Consider the following 15,995-nt stretch of genomic DNA (forward strand, 5'->3'; position numbering starts at 1 on the left):
ACAGTTAAGAGATGCAGCACATGACTAGAGCCCATTCAGTCATTAATAATTAGTCCGGTCCAGGATCCATTTTGTATGAAAATGTCTCCAGGATGAGGCCACTCAGGTTTGCAGCCTTCCATTCCATCTTGTCAGATTCTAAAAGCAGGACTGCCCTCAGCAATATCTGCCTTTACCCTTTTAGGCTTCTGATAAATTGAGCTAAGAGACAATGTCATCTCTTGCTCTGAGCCTCTTTTGAGGTATTAATGTAATATTGGATTTCCCTTATTTCATAACTCATTTATTTGTTCCTCTACCCTCAGCTACTATTCCTCCTTCTCTCTACCTATACCCAAACTTTTCCACCTTTGGAAGGGACATTAGGTTTGGCCACAGTGCTGGTTTAGATTGCAGGCAGCAATACTAGTCTAGCAAGTACCTCTGCCTCAGCGCACCCTGATTCACATAGGGAAGGGTTATAAGATTAGCGGGCTATTTCTAACACTAGGCAATACAGTTGCATTCACTGTTAACCCCAATTTTTTTCAGATAGGGTGAAGGTACAACCTGTACCAGGAACAAAGACCAAATACACATATCTTACTATATCAGAGTCTTCAATAAGCCTTTGTGGGAAATCTTTCATAAGACTTCAGAGGATATCTCTGGAATATGATCCATCCATCCAAACCATACTCCTGGGAAAACTGTAAAGAAGGAACATTGAAATGAGCCAAAACCTTTATGCCCTTTTAAACCTCTACAGATGGATTTAATTCAGTCTCTTTCTTACGGGATTCTAAATGTGTTCTTACTACTCCGTCTCTGTTTTCTGCTTGGGTTGAAGCCTTCTCTTATTGTAAAGCAACTGCTATGACAGTAGCAAAAATTTTTTTAGTACTTATGTTTCCCACTTGAAGAAAACTCACCTAATTTGTCTAGTGATTGAGGAACCCAATTCACTGAAATACTAGTTAAGGAACTCTCTAGGGCCCTGTCACACGTAAGCTTTGCTGTCTTATCACCAACAGTCCTCAGAGAAAATTGAATGAATAAATGGTAATTTATGAAACTACCAGAGGAACTCTGGTTACTACAGCCAAAGGCTCTAATGGCCTTTCGGGTCACTCCAGCAGGAACTCATAGACAATCCCCACATATGCTGCTCACTGAATACTCCATGTGTCTGTGGATCTCACCCTCATCCTTGACTCTGTTCTTGTACAGTCCAATATGGCAAAAGGTGATAGAAGGTGAATGCAGAATATGCCAGTTTATAAAATGGGTTCAGCAGCTTTTCCAAAAGGTAAACTATAGGAACCTCTGCATGACCTTCATCCCAGAGACTTTGGCTTATTGAAAATCATACCAGTGTAAGACTGTCTTGAGCATCACTGGGATGTTATCAGAAACAGAAACATCATGAAGGAGACCATTTTCCCAAGAGCCTCAGACTACACAGCAGGTGGCTATCTGTGAGCAGTTTCTACCCAAGACCTGGGAACCAGGATGCAGGCATACCTGGAGGAAGTGACTGCCAAACTCTTCTTTGTCTCTTTCTCTTCCTTTGCTTGGCTATCTTTTCTCTCTCTGTTATTGTTATTATCTCTCTCTCTCTTATTGCTAAAGTGAAATTCATAAAGTTTCTTCCCTTAATCTTTGTTACTTTGGGAAAATGAGAAGGATGAGCAAAGAAAGTGTCACACAGACCCGTTAATGTAGAATCTTATTTCTCAGTAGACTCGGGGGCCAGCAGGTTGGGTTCTCGGTGAGGACCCTCTTCCTGTTTACACACAGCCACCTTCTGGCTATATCTTCACATGGTGCTGAGCAGAAAGAGAACAAGCTCCTTCCTGTCTCTTCTTCTAAGGGCACTAACCCCATCATGAGCGCTCTACCCATATGACATAATTACCTCCCAAAGCCCCCATCCCCAAATTCCATCACATTGGGGATTAGGGTTTCAACATCTGAATTTGGGGGGATGTAAACATGCAGCCCATGACAGCCAGTATTAACAGGACTGAGAGGCACTGTTCAAGGTCTTCTGATAAATCTCATGCTAATACTTGTCTCCACAGTCATTTGCTATATTCTCCTCTGTGCAACCACTCACTTGTCAAGTGACTGGAGTTACAAAGGCAAAAGTCATGGGAAGCTTGGATGCCTGTTCTTTGCAGAGTCTGAGATAGCAATCTTTAGGAGTAACATAGATGTAGTGAACTGAAAAAACCAAGATGTGGTAAGACCTAGATATGAGGCTCAGTATCCATGTCGACCAAAATTAGGAACTGCAAGACCCTGAAAGACTAGAAAATTTCCACTGAGAACCTGGCAGGTGTTTGTCCCAATGGCTCTGCTGCCCAACCCTCTTGCACAGGACTTTAGCCCCTATCGGTTCTTTCCCAGCACTGTAAGTAAAATCCAGATGGCTAAAGATACGGCTGCTAATCTTCAAGAACAGTTTTTCTCTATTCCCAGAACGATCTGAATTTTGACAGACTCCTCTTGCTAAAGTCCCGGAAAGCAGTCTACTCTTTTTCCCTCAACTGACTGCTCCTCTTGAGATTTCTCATGCCAGGTATTCTCAAATAAAGGCTCATGCTTAGATTCTGTGGTTCATTTTTTTCTACATAAACAATAATTAAACTTTCTAAAATGCCTGGGGGATGCCTAGGGTCCTTTCAGAATCACCACCTGAAAGTCTGATTATGGCAAAGTTGAAGAAACAGCAGTTTATCAAGCCCTGGAGGAGATAATTCAGAAGTTAACACCAAAGCTGTCACAGGGAGGAGACCCACATGTGTACGGAGACTAATCTACTTTCTCTTTTCCCACCACAATCCATTGATCTATGCCCACAGCTGTGCTCGCTTAACAGGAACTAAGGCAGACGCCACATAAGCAAAACCGCAGAACCAGCCAGAGCCAGAAAGGCCCAAGATGGGGACAGTCAACTGCCCTGAACCGGTTCCAGCCTGACCATGAGGGCAGTGCCTGCACAGAAGAGCCCCAAAGTGTCTAAAAGTTGCCTTTGCCCCTTACCATGCTAGGACCTCCGCCCAAAGGTGGGACTTGCACATTGCGAGGCACAATTAGTCCGTGTGCAAGGGAGCCCAAGGGACTGCGCATGTTCCAGCTGTTTCTGGAACTCTCCGCCCCTTTCCCAGAATTCTGGTGGTGCACCCACCTCTTACCCGTTAAGTTTCCTGCCCCCCCCAACCCCCCGGCAGGGAGAAGGGGTCTTCAGAGCAGGAGCTCTCCCTTGCCCACTCCTTGATCAACAAATAGTTTCTTCTCTGCTTTGCCGAACCTGGTCTCGTTCAATTGGCGCCATCGGCACAGGGCAAGGAAAGGACCCAGTCGGAATCCACCCGATCCGAGACGGTCGTGATAAAGTCGAATGAATGAAAGAATGAAGAAATCCAAAAGCTGGAAAGCAGAATGGAATGGTTTTTAAATTGTGTTTGAGGGCCATTGTCTGCCAAACTTTTGGGCTGCTAGTCATTTGTGTCCCTTGTAAAATAGATTCCTGGCTTCCACCCCAAACCTACTAAATCAGCACCTCCAGGTGAAGACCCGAGAACTAGCATTGAATCCAGTGTCTTAGGTGGTTCTTATCATCAGGGCAGTTTGGAATACGTTGTTCTAGCACTGTGTTTGTAAACAGAACTGGCACTTGGAACTTTTAAAATGACAGCTCCCAGATTCCGCTCTGAATATGTGCACCTAAACTGGTAGTGAGGGATATACGTGTGTGATTTTAAAACTCTTCTCAGGTGGGGCTGGACACTGCCTTCCCTGGGAACTCGACAGGAATGCAGACTCCCCGGCACCACCAGGACCTGAGCCAGAATCTGACCTTTAACAAGATTCCTAGGTGACTGGTCTGCATATTAAGGTTTGAAAAGCACTGCCCTGGGGGTACTTGGAGGTGCAGGTATTCTAATTCTGATTCCTAACGCTTATGTAAGACAAGTGCAGCGCCCTCCGGAGGGGAGGCACCGAGGCACCTGTGAAGAGGAGCCCACGTGCCTTCTTGGGCTCTGGGTAATATTTCATTTGAAACAGTTTTTGCTGATGAGAAAATTGGAAACAGACGAAGGTGAAGTGATGCTGTAGAAAGAAAACTGAAGTAGGAGTGAGCAAGATTTGAGGTTCAGAGTTTAGGGGCTACAATATGACTTGAAGGCGTGTTGGGGGACGTGTTTGGAAACTATTTGCAAATGGTTTCTTCTTAGGGTGTTTGCTTATTTGAGGCTGCTGGGAGAAGGGGTTCATGGCCAAAGACACCCAGGCTATCCTTGGGGTTCCCCCGCTGCTCTCTGGTAAACCGCATCATCTCCCCAGATCTCCGTTTTGACTTTTGAAAACAACGAACTTCGGCAAGGGACAAGTCCCTTTCAGCTTTAAGATTGAGAAACTGGGAACAAGGGACCTTTTTTCCTGTACTGAAAATTAAAATCAAGTTTACTTTTAAAGTTTCATTTGTAATATTACCTTTATTTATAAAAAAAATGACTGGCCTTAGAGTTCAACTCTCTTGTTTGCTGTCCCAGAACTTTTCTGTATGATTTCATATCAGTAATATAGTTGAGGAATTTCTAGCTACTTTTTGATCTCCAGGAAGAACAAATGAACCTGTAGTTTTCTGAGTGTTTCCTCTGGGCCAATAATAAATTCTTCATATAAGTTTCATGATTCTCTAGTGAAGTAAATGTATTATGTGGAAATAAACGAAGGGCACCCAGATGAGAACGAACAGAGGCTATGTACTGGGAGTTTGCTCTAGCAAGGGAATCAGCCAGCATCTCTTACATTGGGCAGAGGCCCACAGGGGAGTGAGAGTCGCCAGGTGAGCAGTGATTGGAGCTTGCTGGTACCAGAAGCAGGAGGTGGGCTGACTAGAGCAGGGCATCTTATGCTTTTGGTCTGAGGAGCATATTTGGCTTCCTCCGGTAGCTCCTGAGTTGGAAGTGGGGCAAATATTAAGGAAGCCGGCAGTCATTGACCTCATCTGATCATTCTGGACTGATAACTGCAGAGGTTGTGGTTTGGCTTCTGGGACCGCTTGCTGCCAAGGTTGTGGGTCAGAGTCTATTGTCATACAGGCTGGTCATCGTCCATTTGTATATTCAGTCTCTTAATATGAAACTGTTGGGAAATAGATAGCATTCTGTTTGTTTCTAAGAATAGCTCCTGTCACAAGCCACATTTAAAATATATTTTGAAGCAGAGAAAATATAGAGCTAGTCTATCTTAGACAACTTTTGTTTTTAAAAGACATAAGAACCATGTCTATTGAAAACCAAGTTTCTTTCTTATTTTTTTTTTGTAATATAAAGCTTCTTAAATTGAAGTATAGTTGATTCACAATGCCATATTACCTTCCAGTATATAGCAAAATGACTCAGCCATATGTATATATATGAATATATATATTCTTTTTCATATTATTTTATACTATAGGTTATTATAAGATATTGAATATAGTTTCCTGTGCTATACAGTAGGACGTTTTGTTTATCTATTTATATATGAAGACCAAGTTTCTGATCAAATATTACCTTAATTACCTCTCTGCAATCTGATCAGCTTGATCAGTAGGTAAGTGTGGGGCGAAACAACAACTAAACTAATTCTGGCTAAAGTAAGCCAGATCCCAGTTACTACAGATCCTCTCTCTGTTAATGATGTATGTACCCGATTCCCAAAGTTAGAACTTAATTATGAGCCTTCTTATATGGTTAACTAATTCTTTAATTGATCAGCCAATTATTTAATTAAAGGATAATTATCCTCCAAAGGGCAAAATTATTACTCCCATACAGATATTATGAAATGAACATGTGTAAAATATTTTTTAAAACTCATTAATGAGGAAACTGGTGTCAAAGAGAAACCATAATGGAGGCCACAGTTTTAATATACCCTAAGCAATCACCCCTAGCCCCATAACCAAAGCTTCAAGTGTCCTGATCTCCCCCAAATGCTGACTCTGACCTTAAACAAAACTTAAGCTTTCTTCACATCAGCATGCCCTTACAGCTTCCTAGCCCATCAGCTATAAACAGGTAAGCTTGTGCGATGCTACACTCCCTGCAAGAATGTAAGTTTCTATTAACCAATCGCGTTAGAAAACAACATCCTTCCTCATTTAACTGAGCTGTAGCTGATGAAAGTGAGCATCTTACCCCTTCTGGTTTTCAAGTCTCCCAGTTTGTGAAGTTTTTCTTGCTCAATAAAATATTCATATCAAGTACAGCTCTCTGAATTTTTTTTTTTTTTTTTTTTGGCAGCACCTCGCTGGCTTGTGGGATCTCAGTACCATGACCAGGGATTGAGCCCAGCCCCGGCAGTGAAAGCGCTGAGTCCTAACCACTGGACCGCCAGGGAATTCCCTCTGAATTTTCTTTTGACACAGGTAAGCTGTTACAACCAGTTCAAAGAGGACTCTAACAGATTCATTTCATAGAGCAGGAGAATTGAAATGAATCTGCAGATGGAGGCAAAACTAGCTTCTTTTTCTGTAGAGCAGGAGAGAAGGAAACTGGACAGGATAAGATTTGCATGACTATGGTTGGGATTTATTTAGGATTGCTATAAGCTGTCTACAATTTACAAAGTTGTAAAATAGTTCCCAGAGAATCAGACTCGGATGACTGAGAGAGGCTGTATGCTAAACAATGCATAGTTTTCCATTAAAACAAAATTTTCCCTACTAGTGTTAGAAATTCTAACCTCAGAGATCCTTATAGTTTAACACCTCTATTCCCAGCCTAATTTTTCTTTATTAGATAAGGTAATAGTTTATGTGAAAGCTTGTGCACATGGTGGTCATTACACTTTAAGAATTCTGAGCGTATCAAATAAAAACCCAAGGATAATTTCCAATCACTTACCTAAATTTTATTAAAAGTTCTTACATTTTTTTTTCTCTCCAAGCTATAAAAGCCTGATAATGTTCAAAAGTATCAACAGCACTATGGGCATAAAATAATTTGAAAAAATTTAAACAAAGTTTTAGGGAACTAAAGCACTATGGCAAATTCTAACTACCATGACCATCAATGTAATATTAGTTCATAATGGGAAAAATGGGCTGTGAGTTGAATATCATTTCTAGTGAACTAAGCTAGGATATCTTTTCTCTTCCACTAAAGAAAGATTTCAAAATCCAAGTCAGAGAGAATGTTCTTTGGGTTATTATTAAGGGATAACAACCTTGAATCCAATCTAATTTGTTTATTTCTTAGAGTAAATCATTGATTAATTCATTCAACAAATATTCATTGATATCCTAATATGGGCTCCACCTTGCACTAATGGGCAGGAAATAAAGCAATAAATAAAATGGACAAAATCCCAGCCTTCAATAAGCATGTGGAGGGGACTTCCCTGGTGGCACAGTGGTTGAGAATCCACCTGCCAACGCAGGGGACACGGGTACAAGCCCTGGTCTGGGAAGATCCCATGTGCCGCGGAGCAACGGAACCCATGTGCCACAACTGCTGAGCCTGCACTCTAGAGCCCGTGAGCCACAACTACTGAGCCCTCGTGCCACAACTACTGAAGCCCGTGCGCCTAGAGCCCATGCACTGCAACGAAGAGTAGCCCCCGCTTGCCACAACTAGAGAAAGCCCGCGCATAGCAACGAAAACCCAACACAGCCCCAAAATAAATAAATAAATTTATTTAAAAAAAAAAAAAGCATGTGGAAATAAGTCATAGGAGAATGCAAGTTAAAAACCATAATGAGATCCCACCCCACAGCCAGCAGAATGGCTAAAATTGAAATGGCTGACACCACAGTCCATGATGTGGAGCTTTTACACAGCTGGTAGGAATCTTAAAATGTTATAATCATTTTGGAGAACTGTTCAGTAGTTTCTTATAAAGTTAAACATACACCTACCCTATAGTCCAGCAATTCCACTCCTAGTTATTTACCCAAAAGACATGAAAACATATGCCCACAAGAAGAGTTCTACAAGAATGTTCATAGATGCTTTATAGCTTTATCAATAATGGCCTCAAACTGGAAACAACACAAATGTCAATAAGCAGAGAAAGAGGTAAACAAACTGAAGTATGTTCACACAGTGGAATGCTACTGAACAAGAAAAAGGAGCGAAGGACCACTGCAAGCAACAACGTGGCTGAATCTCAAAAACATTATGCTGAGCAAAAGAAGCCAGATACAAAAGAGTACAAACTGTATAATTCCATTTATAAGAAACTCTAGAGCAAGTCAAGCTAACCTATGGTGATAGACATCAACACAGTGAGTGGGTGGATGTGTAGATTGACTGAGAAGGGGCAGAAGGGAGCTTCCTGGGGCAATGGGAATGTTCTATGTTTTGATAGGTGTGGGTTACATGGTTACGTGCATTACATTTATCAAAATTCTCATCAGACTGTTCACTTGAGATTTGTGTCTTCAGCGTATGTGAATTAGACCTCAATTAGAAAAAAGGGAAAAAGGAAACAAATCTCTGTCCTCATGGCAAGTCCCTGTCCTCGTGAGAGTTCAACAAGCAAAATAAGTGATGAATGTCTATGGAGAAAAACAAAGCTGGGAAATTGTTTTCAATTTTAAATAGGGTGGTCAGACCTCATGGAGATTGTAGCATTTGAGCAAAGACTTAGAGGAGATGAGGGGCAAAAATCCTCAGCAAAGTACTAGACAACCAATTTCAGCAGCACATTAAAAGGATTATACACCATGACTAAGTGGGATTCATCTCTGGAAGGCAAGGATGATTCAAATACAAAACTTGATCAGTGTAATACACCACATTAACAGAGTGAAGGGGAAAACCACGCCACCGTCTCTTTGATGCAGAAAAAGCATTTGACAAAAATCAAGGATATGAGGGGTTAGTTGTGCACACGTCTAAGATAAGACCATCCCAGGCTGATGGTGGAGCAGGTGTAAAGACCCTGAAGCAGGAAACAGCAAGGTGTGTTTACAAAACATCAAGACTGTAGGCGGAGGGAATTCCCTGGCATCCAGTGGTTAGGACTCCGTGCTCTCACTGCGGAGGGCCCGGGTTCAATCCCTGGTGGGGAGAAAAAGATCCCACAAGCCTCGCAGGACAGCAAAAAAAACCAAAACAAAACAAAACAAAAGTTGGTCGAGTGTATTTGAAAAGTCGTCGAAAGGGGAAGGCAGTCGGAGTGGAAGTCAGAGAAGGGGCTGGGCTGGATGTGACAGGAATGGGCAACGGGGTGATGTCGGAGGGTTCCAGTGGAGCATCAACAGGACCTAACTTCCTTTTAAAAGGATCACTTTGGCTTTTTTGTTGCAAATAGACCACAGGGAGCAAGGGCGGAAATCAAGGGGTTGGTTAGGAGACCATCACAATAATCCACGCTAGAGGTGATAGTGGCTTGTACTAGAGGGAAGCACTGCAGGTGGTGAAGAGAGGTCAGATTCTGGGTATATTTTGAAGGTAGAGCCTACGGATTTCCTGGTGGGTTAATTGTGGAGTGTGTGTGTATGTGTGTGTGTGTGTGTGTGTGTGTGTGTGTGTGTGTGTGTGAGAGAGAGAGAGAGAGAGAGAAAGGGAGACAGCCAGAGATGGAGAATGTGTCATGGGTGATACCAAATCTTTCCTAAATTTTAGGCCTTAACTCTTTTTTTCTCTTTTTTTTTTAAAGAATCAATTTTATTTATTTTTGGCTGTGTTGGGTCTTCGTTGGTGCGCGCGGTCTTTCTCTAGTTGCGGCGAGTGCGGGCTACTCTTCGTTGCGGTGCGCGGGCTTCTCATGCGGTGGCTTCTCTTGTGGAGCACGGGCTCTAGGCTCACAAGCTTCAGTAGTTGTGGCTCACGGGCTCTAGAGCGCAGGCTCAGTAGTTGTGGCGCTCGGGGCTTAGTTGCTCTGTGGCATGTGGGATCTTCCCGGACCAGGGATTGAACCCGTGTCCCCTGCATTGGCAGGCAAATTCTTAACCACTGCGCCACCAGGGAAGGCCCAGGCCTTAACTTTTATCAGTGAGAAGTATTTCTGCCACATCCTACAACTAAACAAGTATACCAGTGTGTGGTCAAATTGTGGGTGAGAATCTTTGCTCTTTATTATTTTTTTATTTTTACCATTTTAGCTCAGACACACCTAAATTACCACTAGATGGCACTATAGCTTTAGTTGGCTGAGGATTTCACTTCTCAGTGGGCGCGCAATCCTTTCTACAACAAACTGGTCTTAAAGGGCCAGATGCCGGGATTTTTAGGCATGACTTAGTGACCGGTGTTTAAAAGCTTGCCTAGGGACTTCTCTGGTGGTCCGGTGGTTAAGACTCCGCGCCGCCACTGCAGGGGGCGTGGGTTTGATCCTTGGTTGGGAAACTAAGATCCCACATGCCGGGACGCGTGGCCAAAAAGTAAAATTAAATAAATAAAACAAAAGCTTGCCTAGTGACCAACTGAAGGCTGCAAACGCAGATAAGGAACTGAGAAGAGGAAGCCTCTGAATTTACAGAGACGTGGCGCTGTAGACTGCTTGCAAGGGCAGTTTGGGGGAGAGAAGAAGAAGTGAAGCTCTAGAAAATTCAAAACCTCAAAGCTTCATGCAAAAGTCTGGGGAGAAACACATTCTGGGATGGCAGAGGCAAATCACACTTGATTGAGTACGATTTATCTGTTGTTTGCATCTTGAGGCTGATTTTAGTATATATTTTATTAGAAATATATTTACAAATTTATTTAGAATTTATATTTATAAACATCTTCAAATTGTGTTATATTTACAAATAATATTCTCCAAAAATGGCAAGAGAGGTTATTTTTCTCTCATCATTCCATTAGCTTTATTGAATTGTTCTTCCAGCACTGAGGAAAAACATAGATAAAAAGTGCCTATTTATTTATTTAATTTTTGGCTGCATTTGGTCTTCGTTGCTGCTCGTGGGCTTTCTCTAGTTGCGGCAAGCAGGGGCTACTCATTGCAGTAGTTTGTCTTATTGCGGAGCACAGGCTCTAGAGCGCAGGCTTCAGTAGTTGTGGCTCACTGGCTTTGTTGCTCCTCGGCATGTGGGATCTTCCCGGACCAGGGATCGAACCTGTGTCCCCTGCATTGGCAGGCAGATTCTTAACCACTGAGCCACCAGGGAAGTCCATATTTATATTTTTTAAAATATTTATTTTAGGTTGCGCTGGATCTTGGTTGCAGCAGGCGTGCTCCTTAGCTGCGGCATGCATGTGGGATCTAGTTCCCTAACCAGGGATCGAACCCAGGCCCCTTGCATTGGGAGCTTGAAGTCTTAACCACTGTGCCAATAGGGAAGTCCCCAAAGTGCCTATTTTTAATGTGCCCAAATTATGAAAAATCAGAAAAATAATGCAACAATTTGAACTTAAATGAGACATAATTGGAATAGAAGATGTATGCATGGCAAACAAACACACGAAAATATGCTCAGACATTGTTAGTCGTTGAGGAAATGCAAATTAAAACCATGATGAGATACCACTTCATACCTATTAGGATGGCTATAATCAGAAAGAAAGACACTATCAAGTGTTGGTGAGGATGTGGAGTGTGTTGAGAAGCCGGAGCTGGTGTATTGAATTAAGAATATGTAGATTATGACCTGATGAATGAAGGGGCACAAGCCACCCACCCAGGGTCAGGCTGCCTCAGCATCCGAGCTCCCATTTAGGGAAGTAAAGCCCACAGGTCATTTTGATTGAAGATGCAATTTTAGTACACCCACACAAAGGAAGTAGAATCACAAGATTTATTATTACTTACAGACCCCAGAAGCAAGAGGGTACAATGAGCTGGGGGAAGGGAGAGCTGGGCGAGCAGGAGATGGAGAGCAGGGTAGCAAGCACCTATTACTCATGAGGTAGTTGGGCAGAGGTCACTAACTTTCAGCAGGCTTAACCCAAAGTGGTTATTTTAAAAGGTGCCCCAGGAAACACAAAGAGGGTACTTACTGTGGGTATCCTCAACTCGTTTTTTTCTAAATGCTCAGACTCTAGGTGTGAGTGGTGTTTTTATACTGTAAAACGACTAGGCAGCAACTCAGAAAAATGAAATTGTTTTCCTCATCACATGGAAGGAACTGGGATTCTCATTCACTGATGATGGGAATGTAAAATGACAACCCTTTTGGAGAAGGTTTGCAGTTAATCACACCACCATGTGATCTAGCCATTTCACTCCTAAGTATTTGCCCAATGGAAAAGAAAGCATATGTCCATACAAAGACATGTGCACAAATATTCAAAGCAGCTTTATTTGTAATAGCAAACAAATAAACAACCCCCCCAGATATTCATCAATAGATAAACAGATAAACACATTTTATATATACATACAATGGCAAACTACCTAGCAATGAAAAGGAGTGAACAATTGATGCATGAAACAACAGATGAATCTCAAAATAATCATGTTGAGTGAAAGCAAAGACAAAAGAGTACATACTGTATAACTGCATTTATATAAAAATCTAGAAAATGCAAACTAATCTGTAGTGACAGAAAGCAGATCAGCGGCTACCTGGGGATGGAGGGGATGTGGAGGACAGGAGGGAGAGATAACACAGGGCACTGAATATGTTCAGTCTCTTGATTTTGGTGACAATGTCACGAGGGTATACACACAGCAAAACATCAAATTGTACACTTTAAATGTGTGAAGTTTATTGTACGTAAGTTATACCTCAATAAAGCTGTTAAAAATAACATTTGGAAATGAGACACTGATATGTAATATTTGTTAATTTCCTCCTTTATTTGCTTTTTCTTTCATTTAACAGAATTTATTGAGTGTCTTAACTGTGGCAGAAGGTAAAAGAGGAATGAGATGGTCTGCCTCTAAGCCCAGTAGAGGAGGCAGGCAGTGACAGTTCTGCATGGTGCTCTTGCTGGATATATCTATAGGAAGCTAAGAAAATGTCAAGATCAGTGTGTGTGTAGGGGCCATTTCTGAGGGCCTTAACTCTGAGCTGCATTCTGAAGGATGAGGAGGCGGTTAGGGTCAGTGAGGAGAGGGTGTATGTGTGGTGGCCCCAGCAACTTTGTCTTAAGCAAGGCATGGAGTGAGAGGACAAGGGCTTGCCACAAGAAAGCAAAGTGTAGAGGAGGGGAGGGTTCTGATACAAGGTAGGATGGGTAAGTAGGGACTGATTACTAAGAGCTCCGGAAGCTGTGATCAGGAATTTGGCTCTGATATTGAAGGCATGGGGAGCCAGAGAGGCTTTCAAGCAAGGAAGAATGAGATCAGATAGCACGGTCATTCAGGTCAAGTTGATAAAGAAAAAACGATATCTTTCCCTTAGATTGTCTATCATTATGGTTAAGCAAGCATATTTCATTGCTCTCCAAGTCCTGCTAATGACTTTTCCTGAGTCACGTCCAGATATGTCCAATTCTTTCCATGCCCTCATCAGTGCTTGCTTGGGTTACCACCACATTCTTCAACTGATGTCTCCTTCAATCCAACCTCTCTCTTTGATACCCGCAGCTTAAAACGGTTTTCTAAAACTCAAATCTGATCCCCTCACTCTTCGCTGAAAACCTAATCTTCAGCCTCCAGTCTTGCGTCTTACCAACACTAACTCCATAGTTCCAATAATGATAATCACAGCGTTTACGATATGCCAGGAACTGTGCTAAGCTACTTTTATCCCATTAAATCCTCCCAGTACATTATTATTATCATCATTATTATTTTACAGAGAAGAACACTGGTACTTATTGTAGGGGAGGAACAACTTTCCTTTACCCTCTTATGTTCAGTGTCTGGGATCTGCAAGTTAAACTGACAAAAGACAGATTAACAGGAGAAAAAAAAAAGAGTTTACACAGGCAACGCATAGGCACATGAGAATTCAGTGATGAATAACTCATAGGGGGTGGTTAAAATTTTGTGTTTATATACATAACTTAGTAGGTGTTGATGAAAAATTAATTAATAGTCAATCTAAAGAAGAAATAGAGGTTTTTTTCCGAGCCAACCTGAGGATTATAACCCTGGAGACAGTCTTTCGGAAAACTCTGAGGACTGTTCCCCTACTTAGAAGTCGAAAGCACATTTATATACATTTTTGAGACAAAGGATCGTTCATCAAAATGACACACTGACATTTTACATAACGTTAACCAGAGATACAAAGACCAGACCTACATGTAGGAAGGGAGCAGCAGGTCACCATGACCCCTTACAGGATTAAGAAAAGAATGTTATCTTCTAAGGAGTTACATTGCTGGCGTCAGAAGAAGGGGAAAAAACGATCTTTATGGTTGAGCAGACATTCCTGTCTTTGAGGAGGTCTGGTTAACGTATAATGTAGATGCACATTGCACATTAGGAAGAGCCCTGTCGGGAAGGGCATCTGCTATGCTTAAATTTTCTTGTCCTGCCTTAAAAAACATATATTTCATTCCATCATAGGTGATGGGGAAGGAGAGAAAGGGCACTTATGGGAATGACTTTTTGGAAAGATAAATGGTTTTTTAGGAGAATAGATAGGAGATATGACAGTCTTGAGACAATGTCTGTTTGGGTGTGTTGTCCACTTCTCAAGTCCAAGAAGATTAAAGTTGTTCTCGAAGAGGGGTTTTATGACAGTTGAGTTTTTTTGGGAGAGTCAGCTTTAGGCAGGTAAGAGATTTCAGAAACTCTTTCACTCAAAATAATTCCTGTGCCACAATGGCATATCCTAATCCCCTTCATTAGGAAGGTTTAATAATGTGCCCAAGGACATACAGCTAATAAGTATAATTAAATAACTTGTTCAAAAAACCCTTAAAAACAAATTTGAGAATGGGGATAAATTTTTTTTTACTTGCACTTGCAAGAGTGTCCAGTTATTAGAGAATTGGCTCGTGTACAAAAATGTAGGCAGATATTTAAAGGCAAAAATCACAAAGTCAGATGATAGCTCAATTGTTATCAGACAGTTGATGGGTCTGCTTGGTTGCATTTGGGTCAATTTTGATAAAAGCGAGACAGTTCTTTCAATTAAAAAGAACAAAAGGGCGGGACTTCCCTGGCGGTCCAGTGGTTAGGACCAGGCAGCTCCCAATGCTGGGGGCACCGGTTGGGGAACTAAGATCATCTCGCATGAAAAGCGGCGTGACCAAAAATAAATAAATAAAATGAAAACACCAAACAATAGAAAAGAAAATCCAGGTTTGTTTCTCAGGGCTTATTGTCTGTTTCTCTTGGCTTATCTGGTTTATCTTATCTTGTAGGAATGTAAGGCCTTTTTTTGGACTATGGAATGAAAGTTTCAGAAAAACCATTTCAGCTGAACTATAGAGAATGGGATAGAGGAAGGCAGGATTGCAGAGACACCAGTTGCAGGAATTCAAGCAAGCAATCATAAGGCAGAGGCAGGAGGGATGGAGAGAAGCGGATCAATTTTAAAACTATCACTGGGATAGAATTCAGAAGCTGGTTAAAAACAACAACGCTTGACTTCCCTGGTGGCGCAGTGGTTAAGAATCCGCCTGCCAATGCAGGGAACATGGGTTCAAGCCCTGGTCCGGGAAGATCCCACATGCCGCAGAGCAACTAAGCGTGTGCGCCACAACTACTGAGCCTGCGAGCCACAACTACTGAAGCGCCCCGTGCCTAGAGCCCCTGCTCTGCAACAAGAGAAGCCACCGCAATGAGAAGCCCGCTCACCGCAACAAAGAGTAGCCCCCGCTCGCCGCAACTAAAGAAAGCCCATGCGCAGCAACATGACCCAAGGCAGCCAAAAATAATGTGGTTTGATTGCTCATCCATTAAAAAAAAAAACCTTAGACAAATTGATTTTTCAAACGGGGTGGGGGGGGGAGGTGGCATGCGGGATCTTAGTTCTCTGACCGAGAAGGCAACCGCGCCCCCTGCAGTGCAGGCGTGTAGTCTTAACCACTGGACTGCCAGAGAAGTCCCTAGACAAATTGATCTTGAACATCTATTACAAATTATTACTAGCAAGAGAATCAGTGAGTGTTATTGAAATGAGAAGTTACAGTTGAGAAAACAAAAAAGATTGTACGTGTATG

The sequence above is a fragment of the Eschrichtius robustus genome, chromosome 13 (assembly GCF_028021215.1).
Source record: "Eschrichtius robustus isolate mEscRob2 chromosome 13, mEscRob2.pri, whole genome shotgun sequence".
Lineage (NCBI taxonomy): Eukaryota > Metazoa > Chordata > Mammalia > Artiodactyla > Eschrichtiidae > Eschrichtius > Eschrichtius robustus.